Source organism: Lathyrus oleraceus, chromosome 1 (genome assembly GCF_024323335.1).
Source record: "Lathyrus oleraceus cultivar Zhongwan6 chromosome 1, CAAS_Psat_ZW6_1.0, whole genome shotgun sequence".
NCBI classification, from domain to species: Eukaryota; Viridiplantae; Streptophyta; class Magnoliopsida; order Fabales; family Fabaceae; genus Lathyrus; species Lathyrus oleraceus.
Genome location: NC_066579.1, coordinates 223,557,443 through 223,572,858, shown reverse-complemented (window position 1 = coordinate 223,572,858; position 15,416 = coordinate 223,557,443).

The following is a 15,416-nucleotide window of genomic DNA, read 5'->3' as shown; positions in this document are numbered from 1 at the left end:
TTCGTCGGCCTTGGAATCGAATTTCCCTAAGTTTTCCTTTCCATTGTTCAATACAAAACATTTGCAACCAAAGACATTTAAGTGAGAAACATTTGGCTTTCTCCCTTTTAAAAGTTCATACGGTGTTTTGTTTAGAATGGGGCGAATGAGCACCCTATTCAGAACGTAACAAGCCGTACTAATGGCGTCAGCCCAAAAATATTTCGGTAAGCCACTTTCATTGATCATTGTTCTTCCTAATTCTTCCAAAATTCGATTTTTACGCTCCACAACCCCATTTTGTTGAGGAGTACGTGGAGCGGAGAAGTTATGATCAATACCATGGTTACCGCAATATTCTTCAAATAAGTGATTTTCAAACTCACCTCCATGATCGCTTCTAATTGCAACAATGTTTGTATTTAGTTTATTTTGAGAAAGCTTAGCAAATCGTTCAAAGGCGGCGAATGTGTCACTCTTACTTACTAAGAAAATAGTCCAACAAAATCGAGAAAAGTCGTCCACTATTACGAAACCGTAATAGTTTCCTCCTAGACTTTTAATCCTAGATGGCCCAAATAAATCCATATGAAGAAGCTCGAGAGGTCTCGTTGTTGAAACGATATTTTTGGATTTAAATGAGATCCTCGTTTGCTTCCCCTTTTGACAAGCATCACAAAGATGATCCTTGGTGAACTTAATTTTGGGGAGACCTAGGACTAGATCTTTTGAGACTACTTTGTTGAGTAAGTCAAAGTTAACATGTGCTAAACGCCTATGCCATAACCATGAATCTTCACTCATTGTTACGAGGCATTTGTCACTTGTTAACGATACTTCATTTAAGTCAAGCATATAGACATTGTTCACACGAAGACCATTAAACATACTCTTCTTATCATCATTATGTACAATTTTGCAACAATCTTTTGAAAACGATACATTGTATCCTTTGTCACATAATTGACTGATGCTAAGTAGATTGTGTTTAAGACATTCGACAAGCAACACATCAGAAATAGTAGTAGAGGAGGGATTACCTACACTACCTTTACCAAGTATTGCTCCACGGTTGTTATCACCATAAGTTACATATCCCTTCTTCTTAGCCACAAAGTCAATGAAGAGAGATATGTCACCTGACATGTGCCTTGAGCATCCACTGTCGAGAAACCATCTTCTCTCGGTAGTCTCGAGGCATTGTACCTGTGACAAGATAATTAACAAGAGAAGGTACCCAATTGCTTATTGGGTCCTGAGTGGTGAGGAACGAAATGGTTGCATTTGGGCATCCATTGATAAATGCCTTTAGGAACTAAAAACCTCCTAAATCTACATTTAGCAATGGAATGACCTTTCTTGCAACAATAGAGACAAGAGAGAGCTACATTTGGATTGCTTTTGCTATCTTCATCTTTTATAACATATTTATATTTTTGATATGGATTAACCATACTTTTTCGAAAATTAGATTTGTTGATAGCAAAAGTAATCTTGGGCTCAAGAGCCTTGTCAAGTTTGGCTTTTAGGTTTCTTACTTCACCTTGCCAAATGTAACAAGTATCACACCCAAAGTTCATCATTCTACTTTTAAGGTCCTCATAACTTGTTTTTGTGCTTTCCACTATAGAAGCTTTAAGAGCCTCAAGTTTCCGTTCGGATTCTTGAATTTTATGTTCCAAATGAGAAAAAATTTTCTTATTTGAGGCAAGCCTTTTAAAGGCTTCTTTTGCTTCATAGTGTAAAGTATCAAAAGCAATTTGCAATTCATTATGAGACATACTAGAGGATTTTTCATATTTAGCATGTCGTACCTGTTTCTTTTTGTTCTTTTGATGAGCAGAAAGGCATAGATTTGCATTTTCATCTTCATCACTAGAGCTTTCATCATCAGAGGAGTCGCTATCGCTTTCCCAAGCGATGTATGCTCTCCTTGGCTTTGATGGTCTCTTGTGTGGTTTGTATGAGTCTTTTTCTTTTGTCTTTTTGTTCATCGGACAGTCCGGTTTGTAGTGACCCGGCTTTCCACACTTATAGCACGACCCTCTAGTTGTTTTTCCTTTTGAGTCATCATTTTTGGAGAACCTAGATTGCTTCCGGAAGTTTACCAAGTTCTTCTCGGAATGTTGGATGCCGTTCTTTCTCACGTAACGGTTGTAGCGTTTGACGAACAGCCCCATATCTTCACTCTTGTCCTCTTCTTCTTCGTCACTCGATGAATAATCACTTTGCTCTTTTGCTTGAGACTTTGAGGAGGAAGTCTTTAGAGCTATTGATTTCTTTTCACTCACCTTTGCTTTGTCTTTCTTGTCTTTCTTTTCGTGTTGTTCCAGGCTTAAGAGAACTTGTTCGTGCTCTTGTAGTTTACCGAACAATGTTGTCAAGTCCAATGTGGTAAGATCATTTGCCTCTTTTATGGCGGTCACTTTCGGCTGCCATTCCCTGTTAAGACATCTTAAGATCTTATTAGTAGCAATATCATTGGAAACAGGCCTACCAAGTGAATGTAATCGATTGATGAGATGAGTGAATCTCTTTTGCATGTCGGCAATGGTTTCCCCTTGCTCCATGAAAAAGAGATCAAACTCTTGTGTTAGTGTATTGATTCTAGCCAATTTAACATCATTTGTCCCCTCATGGGCAATTTGTAGTGAATCCCACATGGCCTTAGCAGTAGGACAATGGGATACACGATAGTATTCATCTACGCCTAATGAGGAGATTAGGATATTTTTGGCTTTCCAATCATAATTGTATTTCTTTTCATCATCATCGGTCCATTGTGCTTCGGGCTTAGGCACAACTTCGTTGTTCTCATTGGTCATGGTTATTTGAATTGGACCATTGAGAATAACATTCCATATTTTTCTATCTATGGAATTTATGTGCACCCGCATACAGTCTTTCCAATAACTATAATTTTCATCATTGAAAACGGGAGCTCTATTGTAAGCCCCTTTAGGTTCGTTAGCCATTTTCTATCAACGTTGTATTTTGAAGCACGGAGTGAACCGGAGCTCCTGATACCACTTGTTAGACTATGGCACGGATCTAGAAGGGGGGGTTGAATAGATCCCAATTAAAATCTTGAGTCGGCGCTACCAATTTAAAGGAAAATTGGTTTTAAAAATTGTTTTTAAGTGCGGAAGCAGCCGAGGAAAATTTAGTCTAAAACGAACCGTTATTGGAAAACCGGATATGCGTTAAGCTAATGGATTTGAGATAAAATGAAATACTAATTACTTACACAATTTGCACACTCAATTGATATATTTCACTAACTAGCAAGCCTAGTTCCAATGATCCAAAATACCAGATAAAACTGAATGTAAACTTAAGACAACTTTGGCTTATGCAAATTTACAAACACTTGGTGTGCATACACTCCAAGAGATATTTGAGTTGAGTAAGTAATTCAAATTTATCTAGTACAATACACTATTGTACTTTGTATTCAAACAACAATTTTAATCTCTTACTCAACTTATATCAACGTTTGGTAAAATTGCTTAAACTAAAATCACTTAATTTTTAAGCTGAAAAACAGATTATGCAGAAAATTAAAGAAGACGCAGATTTGATGAGGCAGTTCCCCCGCCGTCCTCGCTTCGGGGTACGTCTGCCCTCAATTCTAAAAATAGAATTGAAATGATTAATTAGATATCACCTGTGAAATTTAATCGTTTATACAAGGATTGCAAAGCATGTAAACAACAGAACTTCCAATGTGTTGAATGATGCTTCCTATCCTTGCTCCTTGATTCAAGATGAATCAAGACCTTCGATCGTTAATGCTAGACCTCCGATTCCAGCCCCTTTGTTGAAGAATCTTCCGTTCTTCAAACCCTCGGCCCGGCTGATCTCAAACACAACGAGTCGAACCCGAATCCTTCACTTCAATGCCACCGAATCCGCTACTAGACTGATGAAGACTTTCCTCTTCTCAATCACCTTCGCTCGGTTGAATATTGAAGAATGATTCGTCCAAAAACCCCCAAACACAAACCCGTATTGGAGGACAAAACCCTAACGGTTTTATTCAAGAAAGAACCTGCCACAAGCTTCAACCCGAACTGGATTCTTCGATCACAGCTTCGAACCTTATCACCTTTAACCGAACACGAAGCACATCAAAAATGGTTGTGTGTAGTTGATGTGTTGTGAGATGTTGAAGATGAAGATGATGAATCTTGGACACCTATTTCACTCTTTCTTGTTTCCTTGAACACTTGAATTCAAATTGACAAATGTTAGTTGATACAAGTGTTTTGACTTGTATATATAGTAACTGACAAAACCAATCAAACATAACAGAATTTCAAACAGTGGAAATAACTCAGAAAACTGAGTTTACGTGCGAGCGGTCGACCATAGGTCGGCGTGTGCTGACCCGTGAGCTTTGAGCTGACCCTTATGGTCGACTCAGAGCTTCCATGAGCTGACCTGTGGTTGACTCAAAGCATCATGCGCTGACCCGTGAGCTTTGAGCTGACCCTTATGGTCGACTCAAAGCTTCCATGAGCTGACCTGTGGTTGACTCAAAGCATCATGCGCTGACCCGTGAGCTTTGAGCTGACCCTTATGGTCGACTCAAAGGTTCCATGAGCTGACCTGTGGTTGACTCAAAGCATCATGCGCTGACTCGTGAGCTTTGAGCTGACCCTTATGGTCGACTCAAAGGTTCCATGAGCTGACCCGAGGCTTATGCGCTGACCCTTGCGGTCGACTCAAAGCCTGCAAACCTGCAAAAATTCGTATTTTGTGATTTTCATGCATTTCGTCATGATCACACTTTGTCCACATATGTTTTTAAGAATTATAACAGATTTAGATAAGCATAGGAAAGGATATGATAGGTGATGTTTTGCATTTGTTTGTAGACATGCATGGTGGTCATTTGTCATCATCGAAACTTGCGATTGTATGTTGTCTGACACTTTGCCCTTACAAATGCAACATTGTTGAGAAATAGAGAAGTGATATTGCAGGTATTGGACAAAGGGTCATGGGGGACAAAGAGAGTTCCCTAAGGCAGAAGAATCTCTTGGAGTTGATTGTAATTATAAAATTTGTTTTACGAGTTTAATCGTTAGTACTTAGAGGAAGCCGAGCGTCTAACCACTGGCTAAGTACGGTCGTCAATCAGAATACTCATGAGTTGAGAGAACAACTTCATCCTAACCACTCTTTCACTCTTAGATTAATAATTTAGACTCACGTTTATTTGTTAAGTGTTTTAAACGGAAGTCAATCAACGAGCCCCCAAGCTAGGTACGGTCGACAACCCATGTACTTAAGTGTTGTGTACAAGTACGTACACCCCACATTTCATCCAAGTTTTATTATGAAAATGATTTGATGAATAAGAATGGACCAGGGATAGAATTGGAATATAATGGATTAAGATAAGGATAAATATAGGATATGGAATGGAGGAAGAGATACTTGACATTAGATCAAGCACTCGCGTTGCAATTGATTTGATTTAATTTGGAACACACTTGACATTGAATCAAGTGTGCTTTTTGTCTTTTGAAAAGATTTATTTATCGTTTGATCTTATCTTTTTAATTAGCATGCAATGAAAGCAATAAAAGAAAGATAAATCTTGACTATTACACTTTGGTGGGAGATGGGGACATATAATCCACAATGTGGGGATGGAACCATACAATACAAATGATAAGGAAATGGGATCATACAAGTTATAAACCAAACACCATGCCTAAAACAATCAAGTGGCATGGTGTCCTCAAACAATACAAGGTAGAGATCGTGATAGACAAAGTAACTTGGATCCACACTTTAAGTTTGAAAGTCATGTAATCACACAAACAGATGAAGTTAGTACAAAAATAAAACAAATGAAATCAATGCATCAAATGTAAACATGTTTAATGACTTATCAATTCAAATGGAAATGGATTAATCAAGGACAAATAATCAAAGACTAATCACATGATCATGGAAAATGAAATGACATACACAAGGCATACATCATACAAATTGAAATGGTATTTTCAATTTCCATAAGATAACCACAAACCAAATGAAACCATTTAATGGATATTGATTCTAATGATCAAAATTAGCTAACCATGAATCAAAGATGAAATTAACAATTAAATCAAAGATAACCAATTATGAACAATCATACAATAGTAAAAATCTCAATTACATGTGAATTAAAATCACCAAAAAATTCTAAATAAGATTAATCATAACAGTGACCAAATTAAATCCTATTTTTCATGATAAAAACATTCTAATTATAATAGCATTCATGGCAAAAATAGCACAAAAAAATCATTAAAAAATATGTAAAAAGATCAAGAATAACAAGAAATAAAGGACGGGTCAGAACTGGAAAAAGGGTGCAATGCAATTTGGGTGCATGAGCCTTAATGCAAAAAGGCCCAATGAAAATTGCAATACAGCTTGGGAGGTGTACTAGCAAAGACGTGTGCATTCAGTAACTATTGGCCTTAAGCCCAAAACAGAGCCCATCCAAAATTCAGCTTCGAATGGTCAAAAGAGTGGGTAAGGCAAGTGGATAAGATGAATATGTGGTTAGTGGAAGACGAGTCAGCGTGGAATTAAAGCATGCATGGGAAAAGTCAGTTAACACGTATGCGTGTCTTCAATCCACGGGGAAGAATTCATTGAATGATACTTAATGAGTCAATTAAAAGTACGTGAAAAAATCAAGAAGCAACTCAAAATAAAATTGAAATATTCCTCCCACACGTCTCTCTCTCGTTCTCAGTTACCGTCTCCTCCGCGTTGGAGGCTCCCTCAGCGGAAGAGATTCCCGAGAAATCCAAATTTTCAATGCCAATCTTTCCCTCTCAACCTCCACTTTAGAGCTGTCAATTTAAGGGGCCAATTAATTTAGGCCCCAACCCCCAAAATAAGGGGGCCTAAAAAAATTAAAGAATAGTAAGCCCTCAAATACATAGGCCCTAAAGTTAGATGGGCTCAAAATTTAAAAGAGGGCCATAAGGCCCCAAATAAAATAAAAAAACTTAATTTTGAAAAACAAAATAAAATAAATTCAAAAAATAAAAAAACTTTATTTTAAAAACCAAAATAAAATAAATTCAAAATATAAAAAAATAATTTTTAAATAAATCTGCTAAAAATTTCAAAAATAAAAAATAACTTTAATAAAAAATTAAAAATAAAATTTTCAACATAAAATTCCAAAAATAAAAAAGAAAAGAAAACATATTACACAAACCAGTTCAATTATGTGACTTGCTAATATTTATACACTTGAGTATGATTTTATGTTCTTTTTCAAACACAAACAACAATATTATCCATCTAAGATTAAACACGGCAAATTAATCATCGAAACTTTATCATCAGAATTGCATTTTAATCAAATTTATATCATGTATAAAGTTGTTGAGGCGTTTCCACAAACAGCTTGTGAGTGTACATATTAAGCAGTATTATAAACATGTTGATTCAAATGAGATAAAAAATGAAATTTGATATTAAGAAAACTAGAGATTAAAGAGAAATGGAGATAGAAGAGTACCTTTATTTCTGTGATAGAGAAAAGTCGACGGCGGTGTAATTGGTTGACGGTGGCGGAAGCTTTGCATAGAACATGAATGGAGTGATAAACTCAAGTCCAAATTTTGGGAATAAAATAAGGCCCCTCAACGGGGCCTAAAAAAATGCATTATATAAAGGGCCTAAAATTTTAGGGCCTAAAATAAATCTCAATGATAAGGGGCTTAATATATTGGGGCTTTAATAGGGCTTAATAATTGGGGCTTTTAAATATAGGGCTTATTTGACAGCTCTACTCCACTTACCGAATTCAAAATATGTTTCCTACAATTTTTAAACACTCAACTAAATCGAGCTATTTTAACCAAGAACCCTAAATCCTTAAACTTAAATTAAATCACAACCAAGCCTCAATTCGTTCCAAAACCAAAGGGTTACTACTCTCCTACCGGAGATGAAGACGGAAATGAAACTCAGGTGTGATGCAGTTCCCTTCTATTATGCTTCTTCTCTCTTCTTTGATCTTCTTCTTCTCTCTTCTTTGTGTGTTCTTGCAATTGTTCAGGTGAGGATGATTAAGAGTGAAAGGTAACCATCGTTGAAAAATGTGTGATTGCTCTGATTGTGTGAAAAGATGCACGAATAAGGTTCTTAGGATGATCCCAATAAGAAAAAATATTTGTTACAAGAACTATGAAAAATAGATCCATGAATAAGGTCATGTGTTATTGGATGATTAGTTAAAAAACTGCCAATTTTAAAATATTAGGAGATCCATAATATATTTGGTCGGTGAAAAAAGGATTTCTCTTTTTACTATTTAAGGAAATTAATTTAAAACGGTGTTAGGTTATTTTCCAATAGTTGTTGCGTTTTATATTCGCTTTATGCAATACTCATACTTAACTTTTTACAAAAATTGTTTTAAAATTATACTATAGGTATATATGTAACTTTTTTGATCAAACTTAACCTAACTATTTAAATTTAATATTCTCACAATTTTTCAAAAACATAAATTTTCTCTCACTTTATTTTTACTCCAGTCGCATTGGTTTTCACAGCTAAGAATGAATTCTCTTATTTTCAACTTGATTTTCTCTTTTTACATTCATTTTTTCTTTTCTCATTTTTATGACTGAGATCTAACTATTCTTTTTTAATTATATGATTCTATATAGCATATGATTCTATATAGCATATTTTCGAAACATGAAAAGGGAAAGAAATGTCATCTTTATTTAGATCTATAAGCAATTATTAAAACAAGTTATAAAAACTTATGTCAAAAAGCTCATTACAAATTGTATAAAATTGATGTAGTTGATGTGTTGTATATACTTTTTTAATCGATCAAAAAAATCTTGAAACATTTACTATATTTTAATATATCTCTTTTATTACTATTATTTTTAATAAAATAATCGTGTTTCATATATAACTAAACAACTTTAGGTGCATATATTCATTTTTTTCTATTTATTTTAAAATGAATATATTTATGGTCATAGTGAGTGTATCTCGCTAAGAGATGTTAAAATATTATTATAATTAAATTTTATGGTATTATAATTATTCTAAAAAATTATACCTTTTAATTTATATATATCTATATCTATATATATATATATATATATATATATATATATATATATATATATATATATATATATATATATATATAGATATATATATATATATATATATATATATATATATATATATATATATATATATAGATATAGATATATATATATATATATATATATATATATATATAGATATAGATATATATATATATATATATATATAGATATATATATATATATATATATATATATATATATATATATATATATATTTAATTTTATTATTATTATTATTATTATTATTATTATTATTATGTTTTATATTTTTTTAAATTAATTTCTATCTTATATTTTTTTATACTCTATTATTAAATTTTTAAATAGAAAATTGATTTAACATTTTTATATCAAATAATTATATTTTCCTGTTGGTATTAATATTATTCTTTTAGAGTAATTGTAGAAAGTGCCTTATATTTCATGATTCATTTCAGTAGACCTAGCTTTGGTGGGAATTTGACTTTCATTAAAGTCATCAAAATAATATAAAGAAATAACATGTTTCTTTCTATCCAAAAGACATTAGGTAAATAATTACAGATTTCAAATCTAAACTGTTGATCAATTGATTTAATTTGATTTTGAATTTCAGGTTTCTTAAGTTGAGAAGTAATGTTTAATAAATCTACTTCTTCTTTAAGAAAACAAATTTGTTTTTCTTTTTTAAGAAGAATATCTTTAACTTCATTAATCATCCTAGTATGAGGATCAATACTAAATTCAAAGTAATTCTTTTGTTATTGATAACGGAGATATTTCCTTTTTGATCAACATTAATTAGAGGCATAATTTTATGCAGAAAAGGAGTTCCTAATATGATTCTATGAGTTAAATTTTTTACAAGAATAAAATGAGTAGGTAAACAAATATCTTTGTTACAGATATAAGCATTAGACAACTTATAATTAACCGTGAGATTATCTCCTCAGCTTGGGTAAGAGATTGTGTGGTTTTATCAAAGTATTTAGTGGGAATAATTCCTTCTTGAAGGCAGTTTAAATCAGCGCCACTATCAATAAGGGCAACTTCATTTTCTAATATGAAATTTCTATTAATAACTAAAGTTATTCTAACAAACCATTTTTGAGAGGTCACTCTACCAATGAGAGAAAGGAATTCATCACTATGTGAAGGATTACTAGTTGAAGACATCTCTTCAACTTTGGAATTACTAGATTCTAACAAAGTGAGTCTTTGAGATAAAGCATAGTTTTCTCTTTTAATTGGATATATCTCATTCTTTAAGAGATTTATTTCTCTATTTAAATCCATAATAGAAACAGGAGTTTCACGGATGTTAGACTGTCGAAATCTAGACAAAACCTCACTTAATTGGTAAGGTGCTTCTATAATAATAGGAAAATCTTTTTTAGAGTTTTCTTGTATTAAGACCTCAAGCATTTTTCTTTTTAGTTCTTTATTAGAAATAGATTTTATAGCTTTTATAGCTTCGTCTTGTTCTGAGGTTAAAACATTTAACCCATTCATATCAACAATTGATTTCCAGTAATCTAATTGATTACATTGACAGTCATTACTGTCAGAATATTCAGAAGAGCATTCAGTAGAGGATTCATAAATCATATTAATATCCTCTTCTGAAGAATAATTTTCAGAATCAGTGTAAGACCCCAATTTTGGCCCTAAGATCCCTCATGGCATCATAACATTGCATTTGCAAAGCCTCAAGGATCATAAGCATCTTGGTTCCCCTTGCCTTTGGGTGGGACCTCTTGTGAGTAGTTTGAGATCACCAGACATGCTTGAATTGTATATCATTGTTTTTCTTATTTTATTTACTAATCAAAAGCACAAAAATATGTCACTAGCATTTCTTGTTTGTAGCTTGAGCAATCACAAGGTCTAAGAGCTTCTAGGAGATCCTTTGTGCAATGATAAAATCAAGAGAAGATGAAACCAAGCATGTTAATGGTTCCCAAATCTCTCATCCATCAAATATGCCTCCATAGTATCTCAATTCATCATTTTAATCAAAGCAAGTCAAGGGGTTTGAGGTTTGTTCCCCAAGGAAACCCTAATTCATCTGTTCATCAGCTGTGCCTTACTCATGAAGCAACCTCAACCCATGGTAAAATACAATCAAAGGAAGTTCTCTAATCCATTATTCCATGCATATTTGAACTTATTTGAGTACCCTCAATCATTAATTCATCAAGATTTGAGGCATGGACTTGAGAAGTTGATCAGTCAATTCATCTGACTATTTTGAAATGCACTAAGACCTAACTTTTTATGTGTTGGTCAAATGGAGATAATCCCAAGAGAAAACATGTTCTTAAGGACAATATGAACAACTTTCATGTTCATCAAAAATTGATTTGAGTCTTGGAAGATCATCATCCATTCCAAGACATTATAGGTCATTTTGACTGAAACCCTAATTTTGGGTCAACTTCCCAAGAACATAACTCATTCATTTTTTATGATTTTAAGATGGAACCAAATGAATTGTAAATCTTATTGTGTCTTCTTAAAATGTTATGTTGAGAAAATTTTCAAAATCTCAAAAGAAATACATGTGATAATGCAAAACATCATATGTCACTTTGGACCAAAGTCATTGAAATGGAAAAAATTCCAACTTCAAGTGCCCATAACTTCTTCATTAAAAATCAAAATGATTCAAAATATAAGTCCAACTTGATTGTCTTGAAAAGATCTACAACTTTGATGTTGAAGGTTTTATCATTTGGAGCTTTCATCAATAAGACAGAAGGGCTTGAACATTGGCCAAATTTGGAAACTTCACTCATGCATGTTTTGCACCCTACACTTTAAACTCAAAATTCACTAATTTCCAAGGCCCAATTGGAATTTTGATCAACATATCATTTGTTCCTTATGAAAAAAGCTTTCTAACCATTACTCATAAGGTTGCTTTTAGAGCTTGGAAGCACCATTTTCGAAGACATGAAGATTAAGTGCATTTTGTGAAATTCCATTTAAATTGCCATACATGACCTGATTACACTTAATGTACACGTCCATTTGCAATTCACATGAACTCAGCAGGTCATTTCAGTCTTCATTGGGCCTTCCACATGATCACACAAGCCCATGCAATGAAAAATCCATTTGCCATGCACACGAGTTAACTCATGCACTCAGCCCTTTCCAGCTATAAATACATGTGTTATGCTTCATATTTCTCCAACCTAAAGGCGCCTGAAATGCTGCAAGGGTGAATCCCTAACCATACCAAAGGAACAAAGTTCATTTTTCTTCAAAAAATTCTGATCTGAAATTCAATTGCATTTGGTTGAATTTTCAGATCTAAAGTTCCTAGACCTTCATCATTTGATCTATTGAAGTTCTGTTTTGCAAAAGGAACCAAGAAAAGGGACTCAAATCTTCATAATCCAAAGGTTTTGATCAACTGGTTTTTGCTTTGAGTCTCCTTATTCTTTGATCCATTAACCTTGATATTGTGTTGTCTGAAGTCCTCTCTATAGAGGCATTATTATTGAGTGCTTAATTGTTGAAATCGAGCAAGTTCAGTTGAACATCACCAAACTTCCATCTCTGATTTCTCTCTTGATAGGAATCTAGAGTGGAAGTGAGTGGTATAGGAGTGATGTACATCACTTCACCTTTTGAACGGTGCCTGGATCGTCCATTTTAGTAAGCATTTGAACCTCTGTGTTTTTTGACCTTCGCCGGAGCTCACCGGAGAAGACGGTGGCGCTGGTCACCGTCTCATTGCCAGATTGATTGTGAGCCATTGATCTCAATCTCCAGATCTAATCTCCATGCTCCATTCTTATGACTTTTTTAAATACCACGTGTGGTTGCATTGACCGTGGAACATGTTGGACGCGCGCCTCTGGATGCTTGGATCTGCCAGCTCAATTAATGAGCTCAGATCCAAGGGCTCACGCTTTTTGCCATTTATTAATTCTGATTTTATTTTCTATTTCATTTTTTAATTCCATTTTATTTCTAAAATCCATATCTCTTTTATTATTGGTCCAAAAAATATGGGACCAATTGCATTATTTCTCTTTTAAATTCTAGTTTCTAAAAATGATTTTTAATATTTTTTATTTTATCATTTGCTATTTTTTAATAATTTTCTCTTTTCTGGTTATTTTTAATTCATTTTAAATAGTTTTTGATATTCAAAAAATACAAAAATATTTTCTCAACCTATTTGAATGATGATGGATCTATGAAAAATATTCTCATCAATTTATTAATTAATTTGAGATTTATTTGAGATTTTAGTTCAATTAGGTTATTTTTATTCATTTTTAATTGATTAAAAATAGTTTCTGACTTTTAAAAATGCTGAAATTTTTTGTCAAACTTTGTTTGACCTTGTTGACCTTAGGATAATTCACTTGGACTTTTCAAAGTTGATTTGAAGTGATTTTGAAGTTTGACCTTTCTTTAATATTTTAATTCAAGTTTATTTTCAAATATTAAAAATGCCAAAAATATTTTGTTTATTTCTTGACTTCGAATCTTCATCTCATTTCTGATTTTTATGGTTTGACCTTGATCTTCCCTATCTTTGGTCAACATTCATGGATTGGTACATTCCTTTTCATTTGATGTACTTTATTTTCTTCATTTCCCTTATCCATCTTCTTCATCTTCTTCATCTTCTTCTTCTTCTTTTCTTTTTTTTGATCAATGAGTTAAAGGTTGATAAGTTAGCATTGATTAGGGAGGCTTAATCTTCCTTGATTCAAATCTAATTCATCTTGATCAAATGATCAATTGAATGGCTTTGCATTAAGGATATATTGCTTCTTAAATCATGCAAAAGACTTAAACCAATACAAGATCATTTCTCTTCCCCTCTTTTGGCATGGCAAGTTGTTGGAACTTGGTTCACTAATCAAGACTTCTAACTTGTGTTGTTGCCTACATTATTATTGACCGACCTCAGATAGTTGTGACTTCTACATAAGTCCAATTACAATTGCTTAACATAGAGCTAAATTTGCCTTATGGCACACTAACTACTAACATTAACCATTAACAATTAACATTTACTTTTTGCTCTTTACTTTATGCAATTTACTATTCTTGTACATATTATTCATTTGCTTTTTCCTTTGCTCATTTGAGCACATGTTTATGTTAATGCAATTTACCTTTTGCTCACTTGAGCATATAATTGTGTATATATTATTGTGCTTGTGCTTTTGTTTTGTTTATTGTGGACCAAATGCAAAGAAATGGACAATTGGACTTAGATCTTAGGACTTTCCCTATGCAAATTTGGAGTCAAAGAGCAACTAGGAATTGGGCCTTTAGAATGCTATAAATGTTGAAGAGAACTTTGAAAAAACTTTTGATATGTGTGCTCTTGTGTTAGGGAATTCTATGAGAGCTCAAATTGAAGAACCATTACCATGTTCATCCCAAATGAAGGATACAAGATGCATTGAGGATCTCTTAAGAGACTTGTTTGATTGTTGCTTGAGCTTACTATTATTTTGCTTGCATATTCCAAAGGATGGGAGCTACTTGGATCATCAATATGATCTCAAGAGAGAAACTCCATTTGTGGTCTTGTTTCTTATCCCTTATCTCTTGTATGATTAGGACTTTAGCCATTCTTCTTCTCTCCACTATAACCCAAGCCAAAACTTTTTGTGCAAACATTTAACACTTCTTTTCAAACATTAGAAACCTAAGCCTTATGCTTTTGACTTTCAAACTTTCTTTTCATAACACTTATTTTGAATTGAATCTTTAAGTCAATTTTGACCATATTTTGTAAATACTCTTCATTGGCCAATATAACTCATTCAAGTGCTTTTGTGGTTTCAATGGCCACTTCCTTATCAAAAACTTTTTCATAACCTTTAGCTATTAGGTTTGAGTTATCCTTGAGGTAGATATAATACTCACCTATATCCTTAGTGATGGACAATGAGTCTTCCATGCTTATTATAGGGTTAACCCCTCACTAGCATGTTGAAGTTGTCCTCACATGGTGGATTTGTGGTTTTTTTAGGTTGAGTTTTCTCCCTTGGATAACAAAAGATCTTAAGGCTTTTGGACTAATCAATTCACCAACTCATTTTTTAATTTTTACCCCGAACTACGAGGTTTTGATCCTAATCTTTTTTAAGATGGTACGTAGGGAATGGGTTCATCCATCCAAACACAAAATGTAAATAAACTTGTATATTCTCTTCTCATCTCTTCAATCATGTTTGCACAAATAAATTTTCACAAAATGCCAACCTTACAACAAGTATGAAAAGGGCTCCCTAGGAGTACCTA